Raw genomic sequence first — 21,488 nt, 5'->3', positions numbered from 1 at the left:
GCAGAGAAAGTTAGAGAAGATTTAATATAGCTGTTCAAAAATTATATAAAGAATTTGCTAGAGCAGATCAGAAGAAGTCTCCACTTCTGGGAGGGTTGGTAACCAGAGGACACTGATTTAACATAATTACTTAAAACCTCAGGAGAGATAAGAAACATTTTTTACATAGTAAGTTATGTTCTGGAATGTGCTGCCTAAAAGGGTGTTGCAAGTAGATTCAGTTGTAACTTTCAAAATAGAATAGGATAAATTTTAGGATTATCAGGAAAGAATAGAGAGTGTGAGATTAACTGGAATACTTTTTCAAAGAGCTGGCACATTCATGATGGCCCAAAGATCTTTTTGTGCTGTAGATTCTATGAAAGAATGGGAAGAGCACAATAAGGTGATGGCAGGTTTGAATGAAATCTATGTTTATTCCAGTTGGATTATATTTTTCACAGAATTAGCCATGTACTTATACCATGTTCTAACTTACAGGTGTGCAAGGATGAGAGCCCAGTTAATGATGTCTCGTGGCCTGACCTCTTCATACTACTGATTGTAGGTTATTCCTGTCATTTATCTTGGGGGTTTTAACCATCTGTTGGGTATGGGAATGGGAGTGGGAAGAGAAAGGGAATGTGTGATACGATCCTGTAAACTGCAGGTGAACTCATTAGTTGAGATTGGGCAGTCCTGCATAACCAAGGTGGAGTTTTATCTTCTGCAATTCCCAACATGCCTAAACACCTCCAACCTCAGTTTGGGGTATAGAGGCTAACAGTTGGCTGACATCAGCAGTGACCAGTGAGGAAACATGGGAATGCCCTATGTATGTGCGATCACTTTGAGGAATTCTAGCAATGGAGCTCGTTATTACAATTCTTTGTTATAAAAGCATGGCTGAAATCACTTCTTTAAACCAGTATTGCTGCTACATAGAGGAAAGATATTGGACTGTTAACAAATTAAAGGTTGAACCAGCATGGCATGATCTTGGGGAGTTCTGCTCAGGATCCTGTGACAATATTTACAAACAATATGCTTGCAGTACTACATTGAATTTACAACACAGAAACAGGCCCTCTCGTCAAATTGGTTACATAGAACGTAGAACACTACAGCACAAACAGGCCCTTCGGCCCACAAGTTGCGCCGATTATATCCCTACCTATCAGGCCTATCTATAACCTTCAATCCCATTGGTTCATGCTGGTGTCTCCCCACCAGCCTCTTCCCATTCCCGTCCATTGAATTCTAACAGCTTATCCTTCTAGTCCCTTCTCCCTCTTGTACTTAACTAACTCCCTCTTAAAATCATCTATGCTATTCTCACCACTCCATGGGTAAAACCGTTTCTCCCAAATTCCATTTTGGAATTATTAGTAACTAACTTGTATTTATGCTACTGCTTCTGGTCTCGTGCAGGAATGGAAACAGCAGGTGGGATTTTCTGACCTCCCTGTGGCATCTTTCTCACAGCGGGAGACAGCATGCTGTTGGTCAGTGGTGGAATCTTCTGATCCCACCACTGTCCATGGAATTTCCTGCTGACTTTACCCCACGGCACTGGGAAACCTGTGGCAGAGGTACGCCATCAATGGAACCCGAAGATCCCACTGACATGAACAGCTGGGAAGTTCTGGCCTACATCTGTGTCTGCACTGTCAACCCCCCTCATAATGTTAAAGAGATCTGACACAAGCAGCATAATTAAATCAGATTGTGGTCATTCATCGCTTTGTTTATGGGAGTTTGCTACGTACAGATTGAGTGCCACACTTCCTATATTACAGTATTGATTCCTCCAACAGTATTTCGTAGGCTGCTAAAACACTTTGGGTGGTCCTGAGGTGCTCATAGGTGCTATATAAGTGCAAATTCTTGCTTAGAATGCAAACTGCTCTCGTGCTGGTGATGTGAGGCTAGACAGGATATATACATGGTAGAGACATTGAGTTCAGAGTGAGCCTTTTATAGTGGGTAAGCCATTTAGTTCCATGCTCATTCAATGGAATCACAGCTGATCTGTACTTCAAGCTATTTACCTGTCTTTGGTTCATATCCCTTGATAGTTTTACTCAACAGAAGTCTTATAATTTAATATTGAGATTGATAACTGAACTAGCACCTACAGCTTTTGCAGTAGAAATGTCTGAATTCATAACGAGTGGGGGTGGTGGATTGTGCAGCCTTTCCTGGTAACAGTTGTGCACTGTGCCGACATAAAGCAGTAATAATTTCTAGAGATGTTATGCAAAATGCAAGACTATTCCTGGGTGTATTTCAATGCCGTGAAGTACAGCCTCTTGATTCAAAAATGAAAACTTGCATTTCTCAGCTCTGGGAAAGATTGAATAAACTGGGATTGTTCTCCTTGGATAGACAGAGGCTGAGGGGCAACCTGATAGAAGTTTTTCAAATTATGAGGGTATGGATAGGGTGAACAGTTGGAAGTTTTTTTCCCAAGGTAGAAATGATAATTACAGGGGAGCACAAGTTCAAGGTAAGGAGGGAAGGTTCGGTGGAAATGTGCGGCAGAAGTTTTTTACAGAGTAGTGACAGCCTGGAATGCACTGCCAAGTGAGGTGGTTGAGGCAGATATGTTAGCTACATTTAAGACTTATCTGGATAACATAAGAACAGATGGGAAATAGAGGGATACAGGTGGTTGGTCTAGATAGGACAACGTGATCGACGCAGGCTTGGAGGGCCAACGGGCCTGTTCCTGTGCTCTATTATTCTTTGTTCATAGAAGAATCGTAGAAACCTTACAATGAAGAAGGCGGCCATTCAGCCCATTGAGTCTGAACCGACAACAATCCCACCTAGGCCCAATCCCCGTAACCCCACACATTTATCCCTCCAGCCTACACATCTTGGGACACTAAGGGACAATTTAGCAAAGCCAATGTGCCTAACACTCTCATCTTTGGACTGTGGGAGGAATCCAGAGCACCCAGAGGAAACCCACACAGACATGGGGAGAAAGTGCAAACTCCTCACAGACAGTGACCCAAGCTGGGAATTGAACCCAGGTCCCTGGATCTGTGAGGCAGCAGTACTAACTGCTGTGCCTCCCAGAAGTAGTTTTCTTCTGTAACACCTTTCACAGCCTCAGGATGTCCGAAAGCATTTACAGGCTGGAAGTATTATTGGAGTGTGGTTACTGTTGTAGGAAACCCTTTGTTGATTTTTGTCCAACAAGATCCCACAAACAGCAATGAGTTAATTCGTGTTGTTGATGAAAATATTGACAATGAGAGTGCTATTCCTCAGATTGTGCCTGGAGATCTTTTCAGCCCTCCTGAGAACGTAGATCGGGCTTTATTTAATTGTCACGTGAAAGAAAATCTCTGACATTGCAGCACTGCCTCAGAAACAAATTAATTCACGTGCTCAGACCCCTGGATTGGGGCTTGAACCCCTAACTTCTGACACCTTGGCCAGAGTGCAGTCTCTGAACCATTTATGATGCTGCTGATCAAATAATTTCATCTTTTAAGCATTCAATCCATGCTTTGTATTTTAACACTGCTTAATTCAATTTTTGTTTACAGAAGGAGAGTTTGAAATGGTGTAGGGGGAGAATTACTGTAACCAGCCGAGTTAAGGCTGACCTTTTGAGAGAATTTAGTCTATATCAAATACATTCAGAACCTTCTGGTGACGCAGTGGTTAGCACTAGTGCCGCACAGTGCCAGGGACTCAGGTTCAATCCCGGCTTGGATCACTGTCTGCACGTTCTCCCTGTGTCTATGTGGGTTTCCTCTGGATACACCGGTTTCCTCCCACAGTCTGAAAGATGTGCGGGTTAGATTCATAGTTTAAAGTTTGTTTATTATTGTCACAAGTAGACTTATATTAACACTGCAATGAAATTACTGTGAAAATTCCCTAGTTGGCACATTCTGGCGCCTGTTCAGGTACACTAAGGGAGAATTTAAGGCCAGTGCACCTAATCAGCATATATTTTGGAATGTGGGAGGAAACAGGAGCACCCGGAGGAAACCCACGCAGATACAGAGAATGTGCAGACTCTGCACACAGTGACCCAAGCTGGGATTTGTACCCAGGTCCCTGCCACTGTGAGGCAGCAGAGCAAATACTGTGCCACATGCCGCCTCAACTGGCCATGTTAAATTCTCCCCCAGTGTACTGAACTGTGTCGGAGTGTGGCGACTTGGGGATTTTCACAGTAATTTCATTGTTACTGTATGCCTATTTGTGACGCTGCTAAATAAACTTCAAAACAGTCCAAGGGAAAGTTTTTAATGGGGACAGTGTAGAGTGAGCTTTATTCTGTATCTAACCCCTTGCCCTACCTATCCTGGGTGTGTTTGATGTGACAGTGTAGTGGGAGCTTTATTCTGTAATTAATCGATGCTCTGCATTTAACTGGGGGATAGCTTAAAAATTATAATAACACTTCAGAGGTTGAGAGTTACAGGCTGGAATCTAATTGCAGAATGGGGCGAGGGGGGAGCATGTGGGGAGGTTTGCAAGATGTAAACCATTTGAGTAATTTAAAACGGATATGAAGTCTTGACTAAATCAGAACTTTAATCAGTTCTTGGATTGCAAATTTTTAAAGTAAATCATTTCAGGATTTAACTAGACAGTAAATTTCTCAACCCTGCTTTTAGGCTGAGGACACAGAGGCTGATTCAATGTTTAATTGATTAAGTGGATTAAAAGTCTGATTCTAATAACTTGGAGTAATTTTGCAGACAAACAAGAATTTGAATTGTTACAATTTGCAAAAAACATTGGAAACAGGACCTCAAAGTAGAGATTTGGTTCTAAAAATGAATGTGAAGGATCTGATCATTTGAATGAAGTGATTTGATTGAGTAGACTTGAGAAATTGTTGTTTGAATTTCTATCGCTATTAAAGACAGTGCACTTGGAGCATCAAGTATAGTGAGTGGAACTACTGTTTGGTAAATGTTCTACCTGAGGAGCTAGTTGGGAGTGCTGTGAGGTGGGGAAACTTTATTTCAACAGAGAGCAGGATACTTCTCCCAGTTTCCTGATCAATGTTTATCCTTAAACAGATTAACTCATTATTATTTGTGGAGCTTTTTCTTTGCAAATGAGCTGCTTTGCTTCCTATGTTATAGCAATGAATATTCTTGAAAAGTACTTTATTGTGAATCACTTTGTGACATCCTGAGGTCATGAAGGGTGCTATCTGAATGCAAGTCTGTCTTTCTCTCTCTTCAGATGTGCCAGACAGATTTGATTTTCTGGGCAGGGCTCAGCACCAGTATCTGAATAAAGGCACCAGGAGGCTAGAACACAGTCACTTGGGCTTTTTATCAAGCAATAGCACCTAAATGTTCTATTGTATTGTAATAAATATAAAGAAAATGCTATCTGCATAACCGGGTTGCTCAAAGCCTAAATCTGCCTCTTTTTATAGTTAATCTTTATGAAATTTATAGTTTTGATTTCTTGTGAAACTTAGTAAGCGGAGAGTGAAAATCACAATTGGAGTGTCTCTCTCATCTTCCAGTAGCTTTGAAGAGGGTGAGCCAAGAGTTCAGTTGGTCAATGCATGCCTGCTGTATTGGGCTTAAAGTCAGGCTTGCGTTTCTCATCTAACTGGTCTTGCCTGGGGCTGCTATACAGGAGCCTACATTAGGCTGATAGAATTAGATGAAGTCTTGGAGAGTGTGGGGTGAATGATTTTTGTGTGGTGCATAAATACCAGGGTGGAACATTTTGGCCAGATGACCCGATTCTGTACTGTAACTTCTGTGTAATTGGACAGCTGTCCCCACCAAACACACATCTGCACCATCACTGCCCATTTCCACCTCTAACATTGCTCCCTCTTCCCCTGCGTTGGTTCATCTGCTAAAACCCTCATCTGTGTCTCTGTTAACTAGGCTTGATTGTTCTAACATGCTCCTTGCTGATCTCCCAGCTTCCATTCCCTGTAAAGATAAGCTCATCCAAAGCACTGTGCATCTCCAATTTTAATTGCTCAGTTATTGACAGCTGTGCCTTCACTGCCTAGGTGCTAAACCTGTGAAATTCCCTCCCTAAATCTCTCTCTCCTGCTACCTCTCTTTCATCCTTTAAGATGCTCCTTAAAACCTATATCTTAGACTATGTTTTTGGTTATCCTAATATTTCTTTACGTGGCTTTGTGCCAAATTTTGTTTGGTAAAATCTCTGTGAAGTGCCTTAGGACATGCATTAATACAGCACTTATTATATAAAAAAAATTTTTGTTATACTTTAGTCTCTACTTGAGGCTCAGACACGAAAATTGATTTCTTGAACAAGACACCACAGGATTCTGGCCATTGCAGAGACGATAGGAACACGTAAGAATGCTTTGGATATATAGTTGAAGGATAGAGGCGCTGAAAGGTTCCACCAATAATGCATCCCCCGCTGCGAGTTTCCAGGTGGCAAGGGATGTGATCAACCAGAAACTCCATCAGCTAAAAAGTCCATAAAAAAAGTCAATATCTTTTCCCAAAGGTAGGGGAGTCTAAAACTAGAATGGGGAGATACAAACGTGTCCAGAGGGGTAATTTTTTTTCACAACAGTGTGATGAATGTCTGGAACAAGCTGCCAGAGGAACTGGTAGAGGCGGGTACAATTTTGTCTTTTAAAAAGCATTTAGATAGTTACATAGCATAGCTTCAGCACTGGCTGAAGACTTAGAAATCAAGTTTGCTGACCTACACCTCGCAGGCAGAGCTGAGGACGACTGGGAATGCTTCAGGGAAGCTATCCATACATCTGCGCTGAAGATGCTCGAGCCCTCCACCCGCAAGCAGCATGACTGTTTTGATGAGAATGATGAGGCGATACAGGCTCCACTTGTTGAAAAGCACCATCTTCACCGGGCCTGTCAGAATGACCCATCTTCAGTTGCCAAGAAAAATGCTTTTACCAGTGCTCACAGGACAGTCCAGAATAAACTGTAAAATGCAGGATGCCTGGCTGAGTGCCAAGGCAGATGAAATACAGGGATACACTGACAGAAATGACTTGAAACGGTTCTATGAAGCCCTCAACATTCTCTGTGGACCTCAATCTCTCGGGAGCTCTCCCCTCCTGATTACAGGTGGTGCAACTCTCATTACAGAGAAGGCTCAGATCCTGCAGAGATGGGCTGAACATTTTGAAGCCGTCATCTATTAACGACGAGGCAATAGACAGGATTCCTCAGGTTGATATCAACAGCACCATGGATGACCCACCGGTAGTAGCCGAAGTCATGAAAGCTGTCAGCCAGCTTTCCAGTGGCAAAGCCCCAGAGGCAGATGGCATACCCGCAGAGATCTATAAAGCTGCTAGGCCTGTACTTGTCAAGAAGCTCACCGAGTCCTTTACTGCCATTGTGAATGATGCCTTCCATTCAGCCTCAAGTACAGAGTGAATGGGAAGCTCTTCAATCTGAGGAGACTTCAAGCTATTACCAGAGTAAAAGAGACTGTTCTGAGAGATTTCCTCTTTGCCGATGACTGCGCCCTGTATGTTGACTCAGAGCCAGAGATGCAAGTCAGTATGGACAAATTTTCCACGGCTTGTGACAACTTTGGACCCACCATCAACATTAAAAAGACCAAAGTCATACACCAGCCTGTTCCTCATGCACCGTACATAGAACCCATAATCACAATCAAAGGGCAGAAACTGTAGGCAGTGGATCAGTTCACTTATCTTGGCAGCACCCTCTCCCAAGCAGTGACTATTGATACAGAAGTTAACTGCAGAACAGCAAAGGCAAGTTCTGCTTTTGGTAGACTGCGCTCCACTGTATGGGAACGTCGAGGAATCAGCCCAGCAACAAAACTGAGGGTCTACAGCGCCATGGTACTCACTACCCTCCTGTATGCCTGTGAAACGTGGACTGTGTATCGAAGGCATGCAAGGCTGCTCAATCATTTCCACATGATTTGTCTTCACCGAATATTATGCATCCGATGGCAAGACAAAGCACCAGACACTGAAGTTCTCTCTAGAGCAAGTCTAGCATCAGTCCACACACTGCTGATGAGAGCGCAGACCCAGTGGGCAGGTCATGTCATTCGTATGTCAGACAAGCACATACCCAAGCAGCTCCTTTTTGGTGAACTCTCTGCTGGAAGACGCTCACGTGGACATAAGAACATAAGAAATAGGAGCAGGAGTAGGCCATCCAGCCCTTCGAGCCTGCCCCGCCATTCAATAAGATCATGGCTGATCTGTCGTGGCTCAGTTCCACTTTCCCGCCCTCTCCCCATAACCCTTAATCCCCTCTCATCAAAAACCCATCAACCCGCATCTTAAAAATATTTAGCAAGGCAGCCTCCACCACTTCAACGGGCAGAGAATTCCAGAGATTCACCACCCTTTGAGTGAAGAAGTTCCTCCTCAACTCTGTTCTAAACCGCCCCCCCTTTATCTTGAGGCTGTGCCCCCTAGTCCTACTGTCTTTTTTGAGCGGGAAGAGTCTCTCCACCTCTATCCTATCCATCCCATTCATCATCTTATACGTCTCAATGAGATCTCCCCTCATTCTTCTAAACTCTAACGAGTATAAGCTTAGTTTATTCAGCCTCTCCTCATAGCTCAACCCCCTCAACTCCGGTATCAGCCTAGTAAACCTCCTCTGCACTCCCTCCAAGGCCAAAATATCTTTGCGCAGGTGCGGCGCCCAAAACTGCACACAGTACTCCAGCTGCGGCCTCACCAATGCCCTATACAGCTGCAGCAAGACCTCCCTACTTTTATATTCAATCCCCCTCGCTATGAAGGCCAGCATCCCATTCGCCTTCCTGACCACCTGCTGCACCTGCAAGCTGGGTTTTTGCGACTCATGCACAAGGACCCCGAGGTCCCTCTGCACCGTCGCCTGCTGCAGTTTTTTGCCACGTAAGTAATAGTCCTTCCTACCATTCTTCCTACCAAAGTGGACCACCTCACACTTGCCAACATTAAATTCCATTTGCCATTTCCTGGCCCATTCGCCCAGCCTATCTAGATCCTTCTGCAGACTCTCCACACCCTCCGCACAATTTGCCGTTCCCCCAATCTTGGTGTCATCAGCAAATTTCGACACCCTACACTCGGTTCCCTCCTCCAGATCATCTATATAAATGGTTAAAAAGCTGAGGCCCCAGCACCGACCCCTGGGGCACTCCACTAGTCACCATCCGCCAATCCGAATAGCACCCGTTGACCCCCACTCTCTGCCTCCTATTTGACAACCAATCCTCTATCCACGCTAACACCCTACCCCCAACTCCATGTCCCTCGACCTTCTGCATTAGGGCAGAAGAAACGTTTCAAAGCCACACTCAAAGCCTCCCTGAAGTCATTTGACATTGACACGACCACCTGGGAAACGCTGGCACAAAACCACCCTACCTGGCGCTGCCTCAACCACAAGGGCTGTCAAGCTCACGAATCAAGGTCTATTACTAAAGCACAACTTAAGTGCGAGCTGCGCAAGTTCACAGCCACCAGCACAACAACTACAGTGTCTACGCAAGTCTGCCCAATATGTGCCAGGACATTCCGTGCCTGAGTTGGCCTGATTGGTCATCTTCGGACACACCGCAACCAGCCTCAAAGTGACTAATGGTGTCGAGGTCTTCATCGATGACGATGGACGAACAACCAGATAGTTACTTGGGTATGATGGGTATAGAGGGATATGGGCCAAATGTGGGTAATTGGAGTTAGCTTAGAGATTTAAAAAAAAAGGGTGGCATGGACAAGTTGGGCCGAAGGGCCTGTTTCCATGCTATAAACCTCTGTGACTGTATGACTTGTCAATGGGGCGACCATGAGATCTTGCCGTCAGTGAGCGGTGTGCTGCCACCAATCATGCTGCGGAAAGGCAGGAAAATCCCACCCAGTGTTATGAAGATTGTGGGATAAAACAAGCTTAGGACAACTGGTTGTCTGGAGGATAAACACAGATTCGATGGGCCAAATGGCCTGCTTCTGTGCAGTAATTTCTCAGCTTCCCCAGCAGAGCAGAGACAATAAAGAATTGGCTTTTTGGAGGGGTGTGGAGAAAATACTGTGGGCAGACGAAGGTAAGTTACAAGAAAATCCATTTGAAATTGTTTACTTTTCAGTAAATACAGTTTGCTATAACACAGTGTAGAAATCCTGATTACATCAAAAATTAGATAGCGACCAGGAGCATGCTGCTCAAAATCTGGTTAAAAGCTGCCAGTGAATATCTTGATGTGGAGATGCCAGCATTGGACTACAGTAAACACAGTAAGAAGTCTTACAACACCAGATTAAAGTCCAACAGGTTTATTTGGCAGCACTAGCTTTCGGACCCTCAAGCTCCTTCTTCAAGTGAGTGAACTCTTGTGTTCACAAACATGTCATATAAAGACACACTCAATTTACAAGGTAATGGTTGGAATGCGAGTCTTTACAGGTAATCAAGTCTTAAAGGTGCAAACAATGTGAGTGGAGAGGGGGTTAAGCACAGGTTAAAGAGATGTGTATTGTCTCCAGACAGGACAGTTAGTGAGATTTTACAAACCCAGGCAAGTCGTAGGGGTTACAGATAGTGTAACATGAACCCAAGATCCCGATTGAGGCCGTCCTCATGTGAGCGGAACTTGGCTATCAGTCTCTGCTCAGCGACTTTATGTTGTGAAGGCCGCCTTGGAGAACACTTACCTGAAGATCAGTGAGGCTGAACGCCCGTGATCGCTGAAGTGTTCCCCGACTTGATGGGGAATACTCCTGCCTGGTGATTGTTGAGCGGTGTAAGCGTTCTCCAAGGCGGCCTTCGTAACCTCCATGACTTGCCTGGGCTTGCAAAATCTCACTAACTGTCCTGTCTGGAGACAATACACATCTCTTAAACCTGTGCTTAACCCTCTGTCCACTCATATTGTCTGTACCTTTAAGATTTGATTACTTGTAAAGACTCATATTCTAACATTGTCTTGTAAATTGAATTTGTGTCCCTGTTTGTGAACACAAGTCCTCACTCACCTGAAGAAGGAGCTTGAGGCTTTGAAAGCTAGTGCTGCCAAATAAACCTGTTTGACTTTAACCTGGTGTTGTGAAACTTCTTAGAGTGAACATCTTTGTCAGGCCTAAATTTCAAGAGAGCTAGAAAAAAAAGACTTGCATTTACACAGGGCCTTTCATGACCAATACAGAATCCATTCAATCAATAGAATTGTTTTGGGTCTGGAGTCACGTTATAGTCAGAAGTCTCAAATACCAGGTTAAAGTCCAACAGGTTTATTTGGTAGCATAATCCACTAGCTTTCGGAGCACTGCTCCTTCGTGAGTTTAGTGGGAGTTCGCAAACAGGGCATACAAAGACACCAACTCAATTTACAAAATAATGGTTGGAATGCTAGTCTTTATAGATAGTCAAGTCTTAAAGGTACAAACAATGTGAATGGAGAGAGCGTTAAGCACAGGTTAAAGCGATGTGTAGTGTCTCCAGACAGGACAGTTAGTGAGATTTTGCAAGCCCAGACAAGTCGTGGAGATTACAGATAATATGACACGAACCCAAGATCCTGGTTGAGGCCGTTCTCGTGTGGAGCTTGGCTATCAATCTCTGCGCTGTCGTGTGTTGTGAAGGCTGCCTTGGAGAACGCATACCCAAAGATTAGAGGCCGAATGCCTGTGACCGCTGAAGTGTTCCCCAACAGGAAGAGAATACTCTTGCCTGGTGATTGTCGAGCGGTGTTCATTCATCCATTGTTGTAGCGTCTGCATGGTCTCCCCAATGCACCGTGCCTTGGGACATCCTTTCCTGCAGTGTATCAGGTAGACGATATTGGCGGAATTACAAGAGTATGTACCATGTACCTGGTGGATGGTGTTCTCACGTGAGATGATGGCATCCGTGTTGATGATCCAGCACTTTTTGCAGAGGTTGCTGTGGCAGGGTTGTGTGGTGTCGTGGTCACTGTTCTCCTGATGGCTGGGTAGTTTGCTGCGGACAATGGTCTGTTTGAGGTTGCACGGTGGTTTGAAGGCAAGAAGTGGGGGTGTGGGAATGGTCTTGGCGAGATGTTCGTCTTCATCAATGACATGTTGAAGGCTCCAGAGAAGGTGTCGTAGCTTCTCCGCTCCAGAGAAACACTGGACGATGAAGGGTACTCTGTCCGCTGTATCCTGTGTTTGTCTTCTGAGGAGGTCGGTGTGGTTTTTCGCTGTGGCACGTCGGAACTGTCGATTTATGAGTCGAATGCCATATCCTGCTCTTACAAGGGCATCTTTCAGCGTTTGGAGGTGTCTGTGGGCGATCCTCTTCATCTGAGCAGACCCTGTGTATACGGAAGGCTTGTCCGTAGAGGATGGCTTCTTTAACGTGTTTATGGTGGAAGCTGGAAATGTGGAGCATCGTGAGGTTATCCATTGGCTTGCGGTACAGTGAAGTCTGAGGTGACTGTCCTTGATGGAGATCCATGTGTCCAAGAATGCAACTAATTTCGGAGAGTAGTCCATGGTGAGTCTGATGGTGGGATGGAACTTGTTGATGTCATCATATAATTGTTTCAGTGATTGTTCACTATGAGTCCAAAGGAAGAAAATGTCTTTAATGTATCTAGTGTATAGCATCGGTTGAAGGTCCTGTGCGGTGAAGAGGTCTTGTTTGAACTTCTTACTGTGAGACTAAGAAGTGAGACTTCTTACTGTGTTTACCCCAGTCCAACGCCAGCATCACCACATTGTCATATTATAGGCCAGACCGGATAAGGACAGCAGATTTCCTTCCTTAAAGGACATTGGAGTTGAGGAGGAACTTCTTCACTCAAAGGGTGGTGAATCTCTGGAATTCTCTGCCCGTTGAAGTGGTGGAGGCTACCTCGCTAAATATTTTTAAGACGCGGGTTGATGGGTTTTTGATAAGAGAGGAGATTAAGGGTTATGGGGAGAGGGCGGGAATGTGGAACTGAGCCACGACAGATCAGCCATGATCTTATTGAATGGCGGGGCAGGCTCGAAGGGCTAGTTGGCCTATTCCTGCTCCTATTTCTTATGTTCTTACATTAGCTCATCCAATGCCCTGTGCTCCAACTCGGACCAAATCCCGTTCACCCATCGCTGCTGTACTTGATGACCTTATTGATTCCTGGCTATAACAGTTTGACTTCAAAATCTTCATTTTTTTTTCAAATTCCTCCATGCTTTTACCCTTTGCTATGTCTCTAATCTGCTCCAGTTCCACTCAAATCACTGCGCTCCTTTAACTCGGGCCACTTGAGCATCTTAGATTTTAATTCTTCAGCTGTTGGAGACTTTACCCTTAGATGCACAAGGCCCTAAGTTCTGGAATTCCCTTTTGAAAATTCTCTGCTTCATTTTCCTCCTTTAAGAGTCTCCTTAAAGCCTATGTCTTTGACCAAATTATTTGTCCTCATATCCACTTACATGGCTTGGTGTCAAATTTTGTTTGATAACATTCCTTTGAAATGACTTATAGTGTTTTATTATTTGAAATTTGCTCCACATATGCAGGTTGTTGCAACATAGAAGGAAACCATTCGACCCATTGTGTCTGCGCTAGCTCTTAAAAAGTAGTTATCCAATTGGTCCTGATCCCATATGCTTTCTCTTTAAGTGCTGCAAGTTTTTTCTTTTCAACTTTGCATCTAATTCCCATTTGTAAGTTATTGAATCTGTTTTCACCACCCTTTTTCTAGCAGTGCATTCCAGATCATCATTACTTTTGAATAAAGGAAAATTTTTGAGCCGCCTTTTAGGAAGGATAGGCAGGAGGGAAAAGGGGGGCGTAGCTCTGCTGATTAAGGATAGCATCACGGTGGTAGCAAGGGATGATATTGGAGCCAAGGAGCAGAGGGTGGAATAGTTGTGGGTGGAGATTAGGAACAGCAAAGGGAGGAAGACGCTGGTGGGTGTCGTCTATAGGCCCCCGAATAATGATCTGGAGGTGGGGCGGGCTGTTAACGCGCAAATAAGTGCGGCGTGCAGGAATGGGACGGCCGTAGTTATGGGGGATTTCAATCTGCATATTGATTGGTCGACCCATGTGGGACGCGGGGGGCTCGAGGAAGAGTTCTTGGAATGCTGCTGGGATAGTTTCCTCGAACAGTGTGTGTTGGAGCTGACGAGGGAGCGAGCTATCTTGGATCTGGTGCTATGTAATGAGGCGGGTAGAATTAGGGACCTTGTGGTGAAGGATCCTCTTGGGGAGAGTGATCATTGTATGGTGGAGTAGGTAAAATGTTAGAATCTGTCATTAAGGAGGAAATTGCGAGGCATCTTGAAGGGAATTGCTTGATAGAGCAGACGCAGCATGGTTTCATTAAAAGGAAGTCGTGTCTGACAAATTTACTGGAGTTCTATGAGGATGTGTCTAGGGCGGTGGATAGAGGAGAGCCGGTGGATGTGGTCTTTCTAGATTTTCAGAAGGCGTTTGACAAAGTACCTCACAAGAGGTTATTGCAGAAGGTCGAGGGACATGGAATTGGGGGTAGGGTGTTAGTGTGGTTAGAGGATTGGTTGTCAAATAGGAGGCAGAGAGTGGGGGTCAACGGGTGCTATTCGGATTGGCGGATGGTGACTAGTGGAGTGCCCCAGGGGTCAGTGCTGGGGCCTCAGCTTTTTACTATTTATATAGATGATCTGGAGGAGGGAACCGAGTGTAGGGTGTCGAAATTTGCTGATGACACCAAGATTGGTGGAACGGCAAATTGTGCGGAGGGTGTGGAGAGTCTGCAGAAGGATCTAGATAGGCTGGGCGAATGGGCCAGGAAATGGCAAATGGAATTTAATGTTGGCAAGTGTGAGGTGGTCCACTTTGGTAGGAATAATGGTAGGAAGGACTATTACTTACGGGGCGAAAAACTGCAACAGGCGACGGTGCAGAGGGACCTTGGGCTTCTTGTGCATGAGTCGCAAAAACCCAGCTTGCAGGTGCAGCAGGTGGTCAGGAAGGCGAATGGGATGCTGGCCTTCATAGCGAGGGGGATTGAATATAAAAGTAGGGAGGTCTTGCTGCAGCTGTATAGGGCATTGGTGAGGCCGCAGCTGGAGTACTGTGTGCAGTTTTGGGCGCCGCACCTGCGCAAAGATATTTTGGCCTTGGAGGGAGTGCAGAGGAGGTTTACTAGGCTGATACCAGAGTTGAGGGGGTTGAGCTATGAGGAGAGGCTGAATAAACTAGGCTTGTACTCGTTAGAGTTTAGAAGAATGAGGGGAGATTTCATTGAGACGTATAAGATGATGAATGGGATGGATAGGATAGAGGTGGAGAGACTCTTCCCGCTCAAAAAAGAGAGTAGGACTAGCGGGCACAGCCTCAAGATAAAAGGGGGGCGGTTTAGAACGGAGTTGAGGAGGAACTTCTTCACTCAAAGGGTGGTGAATCTCTGGAATTCTCTGCCCGTTGAAGTGGTGGAGGCTGCCTTGCTAAATATTTTTAAGATGCGGGTTGATGGGTTTTTGATGAGAGGGGATTAAGGGTTATGGGGAGAGGGCGGGAAAGTGGAACTGAACAGCGACAGATCAGCCATGATCTTATTGAATGGCGGGGCAGGCTCGAAGGGCTAGATGGCCTACTCCTGCTCCTATTTCTTATGTTCTTATGTTTAGTTCTTTGGCAATTATCTCAAATCTGTGTTCTCTGGTTATCGACCCTTCTGCAACTGGGAACAGTTTCTTAGTTGCAGTATCAAACCTTTCATCATTTTGAACACCTTTATTAAATCACACTTTATCTACTCTGCCAAAAGGAGAACAGTCTCAGTTTCTCTGGTCTCACCACCTAATCTTCACTGGTGCATTCTAATAAGCCTCCTCTGTACCCATGTCAACACTTAGACATCCTTCCCAAAATATGGTATCCTGAACTGAGTAGAGTATTCCAGCTGAGGACATACCGGTAAAGGTCAGCATTTTAATACTGAAGGACTCTGCACTGTCTGAGGCATTTGTCTTTATTTAGGTAAGACAGTAAACTCTGGTGTGTCTTTACAAGAGAACGTGAAAGACCCCACAACATTATTGAAAGAAGAGCAGGGGAATTCTCCCCGGTGTGCTGGCAAACAGTAAAAACAGATGTGCTGGTTATTTGTTTGGGATGTTTGCCAATGCAAAATGCATCATAGCAGCCTTTGCGTTTAAATTAATGGTGCAAAGTGAGAAGCCAGAAGATTCTGTATTTCTTTAGTTTCTTGCTGCAAGTCCTGTATATATGAATATTTTGTTACCTTCCAGAATACTTGGAAGATTCTTCTTTGCTGTGTCCTGAGACACAGCACACCTGCTATTTTCATTGTTGTCCCATTGGTGGTCAGCTACCCAAGTCCTGTTCCAGGCTCCAGAATAGCTGCTTAGAGCCTCCTTTAAGATGTTCCTTAAAATCTGATCAGGTTGCTGGTCACTAGGATCTCCTTGCATGACTTGGTGTCAAAAATGCCCCCCTCCCCAATTCGACTCCTTTCTGTTTTATCTTAGGATGGCATGGACTCATTCACAAGCTGTTCCTCATACAGGGGCCAGGATCTGCATCTGGGCCCTAACTGTCCCTGAAAAGGAAAGGCTGGAGTTCAATGAGCATCTGGAGGAGCTGGATTTTCAGTAGGCTGTAGGCATCTTTACTCTTCCACATGTGGAAGACTAGTGGATTTCGTTGTTTTTAGGCATCTGAAGTGACCAGTTGGCTAGTGAGCCTGTCACACCCTGACATGATTTAATCTAAGCACGCCATCTTAAGATCATAAGAATTAGGAGCAGGAGTCAGCCATTCGGCCCATCGAGTCTGCTCTGCAATTCAATGAGATCATGACTGATCTGATATGATCCTCCACTCCACTTTCTTGCCTTATCCCCATAACTCTTGATTCCCTTACTAATTAAAAATCTGTATATCCTGTGATGGTTCAAGTTAGAAACTCCAACTATGGAGCCCATCTGGAACATGAGTTTTGCATCTTGAATTTGGCTAGGAAAGGCATGAGATGTTTTACTTCAGGTATGATTCAAATGATCCACTAGGGAGCTTTTATCAAACAAAGTTTATTTAAGAATCTAGTTAATACATGTAGTAAGGAAATTAGCAATTACAGACAAGAAACAAGCATGATAATATAAAGCACTTAACAAAGATATCTACAATATTCCAATTAACCCAATCCCATGGACAAAGAGACCCTTTTCTCTGGTTTAACACAGCACAGATTAATGTTCATGTGATACTGGAAATTGAGTCCTTTGGTGGCGAATTGATAACTCAGTCTCGATACACTCAGAGCAGGTTGAAGTCAGAACAGCTTCCCAGAACATCAGGGACTTTAGGCAAACTACTAATTGCAGATTCTTTCCTTCAGGAAAGCAATACCTTGCTTTAAGATGACCAGCAGAATTTCCAAATAGAGCAGGGAGAGAGAAACTGCTGTTCAGCTTGCTATATCTGTTAAAACCAACTGCAACTCAGAGAATGAAATCTTAAACTCACTGGGAAAAAAATATCTGTCTGAAAACACATGACCGTTCTCCTAATAATGCAGGATAGTAAAACTAATCACAGGGTAAACGTAAACAATCCCATTTAAACCACTTATGTAGCAGGTTGACTCAATGTAGTCAACCTGGCAACATAATGACATCAGCTAAGGCTGTGAGCTGAGAAACACTGACTGTGAGAGCTGTAGAGATCATGATTTAAAATAAAAATCTCTTACAGGTACATTAATGTCATAATCTCAGCTTTGAACATACTTCATGACCCAACCTCTACAGCCCTCTGCGGTAAAGAATTCCACAGATTCACTACCCTCATGAGAAATTCCTCCTCAACTCTGTCTTAAATGGATGACCCTTTACTCTGAGATTATGTCCTCTGGTCCTAGACTCTCCCACGAAAGGAAACTGTCTCTCAGTATCTACCCTGTCTAGCCTTCTGAGAATCTTAAATGGTCACCAGTCATTCTTCTAAACTCCGGGAAGTACAGGCCCACATGTACGTAGCTTCTTTTGGAATTTCAGGATGTCCTGAAACACATTTTGACCAAGGACATACAGTTGAAGTGTAGTTACTGCTGAAATTGTAGAATCATAGAATCCTACAGTGCAGAAGGAGACCATTTCGCCCATCAAGTATGCACCGACCACAAACCTACCCAGTCCCTGTCACCGTAACCCCATGCATTTACCCCAGCTAGTCCCCCTGACACTAAAGGGCAATTTAACACGGCCAATCAACCTAACCCGCAAATCTTTGGAGTGTGGAAGAAAACCGGAGCACTGGAGGAAACCCATGCAGACGGGGAGAATTTGCAGTCTCCATACACAGTGACCCAAGGCTGGAATTGGACACTGGTCCCTGGCACTGTGAGGCAGCAGCGCTAACCACTGTACTCTCAATGTAGGGAAACACAGTGGCTAATTTGTGCTGAGCAAGTTTCCACAAATACCAATGTGATAATCACCAGATAATCTGTTTTTAGTGAGGATGAGAAGAATGGTAGGAAGGACTATTACTTACGTGGCGAAAAACTGCAGCAGGCGACGGTGCAGAGGGACCTCGGGGTCCTTGTGCATGAGTCGCAAAAACCCAGCTTGCGGGTGCAGCAGGTGGTCAGGAAGGCGAATGGGATGCTGGCCTTCATAGCGAGGGGGATTGAATATAAAAGTAGGGAGGTCTTGCTGCAGCTGTATAGGGCATTGGTGAGGCCGCAGCTGGAGTACTGTGTGCAGTTTTGGGCGCCACACCTGCGCAAGGATATTTTGGCCTTGGAGGGAGTGCAGAGGAGGTTTACTAGGCTGATACCGGAGTTGAGGGGGTTGAGCTATGAGGAGAGGCTGAATAAACTAAGCTTGTACTCGTTAGAGTTTAGAAGAATGAGGGGAGATCTCATTGAGACGTATAAGATGATGAATGGGATGGATAGGATAGAGGTGGAGAGACTCTTCCCGCTCAGAAAGGACAGTAGGACTAGGGGGCACAGCCTCAAGATAAAGGGGGGGCGGTTTAGAACGGAGTTGAGGAGGAACTTCTTCACTCAAAGGGTGGTGAATCTCTGGAATTCTCTGCCCGTTGAAGTGGTGGAGGCTGCCTTGCTAAATACTTTTAAGACGCGGGTTGATGGGTTTTTGATAAGAGAGGGGATTGGGGAGAGGGCGGGAATGTGGAACTGAGCCACGACAGATCAGCCATGATCTTATTGAATGGCGGGGCAGGCTCGAAGGGCTGGATGGCCTACTCCTGCTCCTATTTCTTATGTTCTTATGTTCTTACTACAAAAACAATATCCAGCTTATTCTATTTCCACAATGCAAAAGGCAATAAGGAGCTTTTGATTTGATTTATTACTGTCACATGTATTAACACACAATGGAAAGTATTGTTTCTTGCGCACAATACAGACAAAGTATAAAGCATACTGTTCATAGAGAAGGAATGATGGGGAGGTGCTGGTGTTGGACTGGGGTAAACACAGTAAGAAGTCTCACAATACCAGGTTAAAGTCCAACAGGTTTCTTTGCAGCAAAGCCACTAGCTTTCATAAGAACATAAGAAATAGGAGCAGGAGTAGGCCATCTGGCCCTTCGAGCCTGCCCCGCCATTCAATAAGATCATGGCTGATCTGTCGTGGCTCAGTTCCACTTTCCCGCCCTCTCCCCATAACCCTTAATCCCCTCTCTTATCAGAAACCCATCAACCCGCTTCTTAAAAATATTTAGCGAGGCAGCCTCCACCACTTCAACGGGCAGAGAATTCCAGAGATTCACCACCCTTTGAGTGAAGAAGTTCCTCCTCAACTCCGTTCTAAACCGCCCCCCCTTTATCTTGAGGCTGTGCCCCCTAGTCCTACTGTCTTTTTTGAGCGGGAAGAGTCTCTCGGAGCGCTGCTCCTTCGTCAGGTGAGTAGGAGTTCTGATCACAAACAGGGTATGTAAAGACACAAACTCAATAGAACCATAGAACACTACAGTGCAGAAACAAGCCCTTTTGGCTGTGCCGAACCATTTTTCTGCCTAGTCCCACTGACCTGCACCTGGACCGTATCTGTCCACACCCCTCTCATCCACATACCTGTCCAAGTTTTCCTTAAATGTTAAAAGTGAGCCCACATTTACCACTTCATCTGGCAACTCATTACACACTCCCACCACTCTCTGCATGAAGAAGCGCCCCCCCCCCCCCCCCCCCAAGTATTCCCTTTAAACTTTTCCTCCTTCACCCTTAACCCGTGTCCTCTAGTTTTTTTCTCCCCTAATCTCAGTGGAAAAAGCCTGCTTGCATTCACTCTATCCGTACCCATCATAATTTTATACACCTCTATCAAATCTCCCCTCATTCTTCTACGCTGCAGGGAATAAAGTCCTAACCTATTCAACCTTTCTCTGTAACTCAGTTTCTCAAGACCTGGCAACATCCTTGTAAACCTTCTGTGCACTCTTTCAACCTTATTAATATCTTTCCTGTAATTAGGTGACCAAAACTGCACACAGTACTTTAAATTTGGCCTCACCAATGTCTTATACAACCTCACCATAACATTCCAACTCTTATACTCAATACTCTGATTTATAAAGGCCAGTGTACCAAAAGCACTCTTTACAACCCTATCTACCTGTGACGCCACTTTTAGGGAGTTACGTATCTGTACTCCCAGATCCCTCTTCTACTGCATTCTTCCGTGTCCGACCATTTACCTTGTATGTTCTAACTTGGTTTGAAATTTACATGAATAATGATTGGAGTGTGAGTCTTTACAGCTTATCAAGTCTTAAAGGTACAGACAATGTGAGTGGAGAGAGCATTAAGCACAGGGTTAAAAAGATGTGTACTGTTTCCAGACAGGACAGTTAGTGAGATTTTGCAAGTCCAGGCCAGTTGTGGGGGTTACAGATAGTGTAACATGAACCCAACATCCCGGTTGAGGCCGTTCTCATGTGTACGTAACTTGGCTATCAGTCTCTGCTCAGCGACTCTGCGCTGTCGTGTGTTGTGAAGGCTACCTTGGAGAATGCTGACCCGAAGATCAGAGGCCGAATGCCCGTGACCACTGAAGTGTTCCCCAACAGGAAGAGAAGTCATGTCTGGTGATTGTCGAGCGGTGTTCATTCATCCATTGTCGTAGCATCTGCATGGTCTCCCCAATGTACCGTGCCTCAGGACATCTTTTCTTGCAGCGTATCAGGTAGACAACGTTGGCCGAGTTGCAAGAGTATGTACCATGTACTTGGTGTATGGTGTTCTCACAAGAGATGATGTCACACTATCTGTAACCCCCACAAACTTGCTTGGTCTTGCAGATTCTCATGGGGATGGGTTTGAGGATTGGTTATCTAAAGGAAGCAGAGAGCTGGAATCAATGGGTGCTTTTCTGGTTGGCAGTTGGTGATCAGTGGCGTGCCGCAGGGATCGGTGCTGGGGCCTCAACTGTTTACCATATACATAGATGATCTGGAGGAGGGGGCTGAGTGTAGGGTAACAAAATTTGCGGATGACATGAAGATGAGTGGAAAAGCGACTTGCGTGGAGGATACGGGAAGTCTGCAGAGAGATCCACTCACA

General features: G+C 44.9%; 1 protein-coding gene across 1 annotated transcript in view; it reads left to right on the top strand.

Moving 5' to 3' along the window:
- Positions 1 to 485: 485 nt before the first annotated feature.
- The window catches only part of chd6 (chromodomain helicase DNA binding protein 6), a 219,200-nt gene continuing 198,197 nt past the window's right edge, over positions 486 to 21,488 (top strand). Inside the window, exon 1 of the mRNA XM_080204564.1 lies at positions 486 to 543. The gene's annotated coding sequence lies outside the window, so the exon portion shown is untranslated. The remainder of the gene's footprint in view (positions 544 to 21,488) is intronic.

Source organism: Carcharhinus amblyrhynchos, chromosome 16 (genome assembly GCF_965287045.1).
Source record: "Carcharhinus amblyrhynchos chromosome 16, sCarAmb.v2.hapA, whole genome shotgun sequence".
Classification (NCBI taxonomy): domain Eukaryota; kingdom Metazoa; phylum Chordata; class Chondrichthyes; order Carcharhiniformes; family Carcharhinidae; genus Carcharhinus; species Carcharhinus amblyrhynchos.
This window is presented reverse-complemented; position numbering and strand designations above follow the sequence as displayed.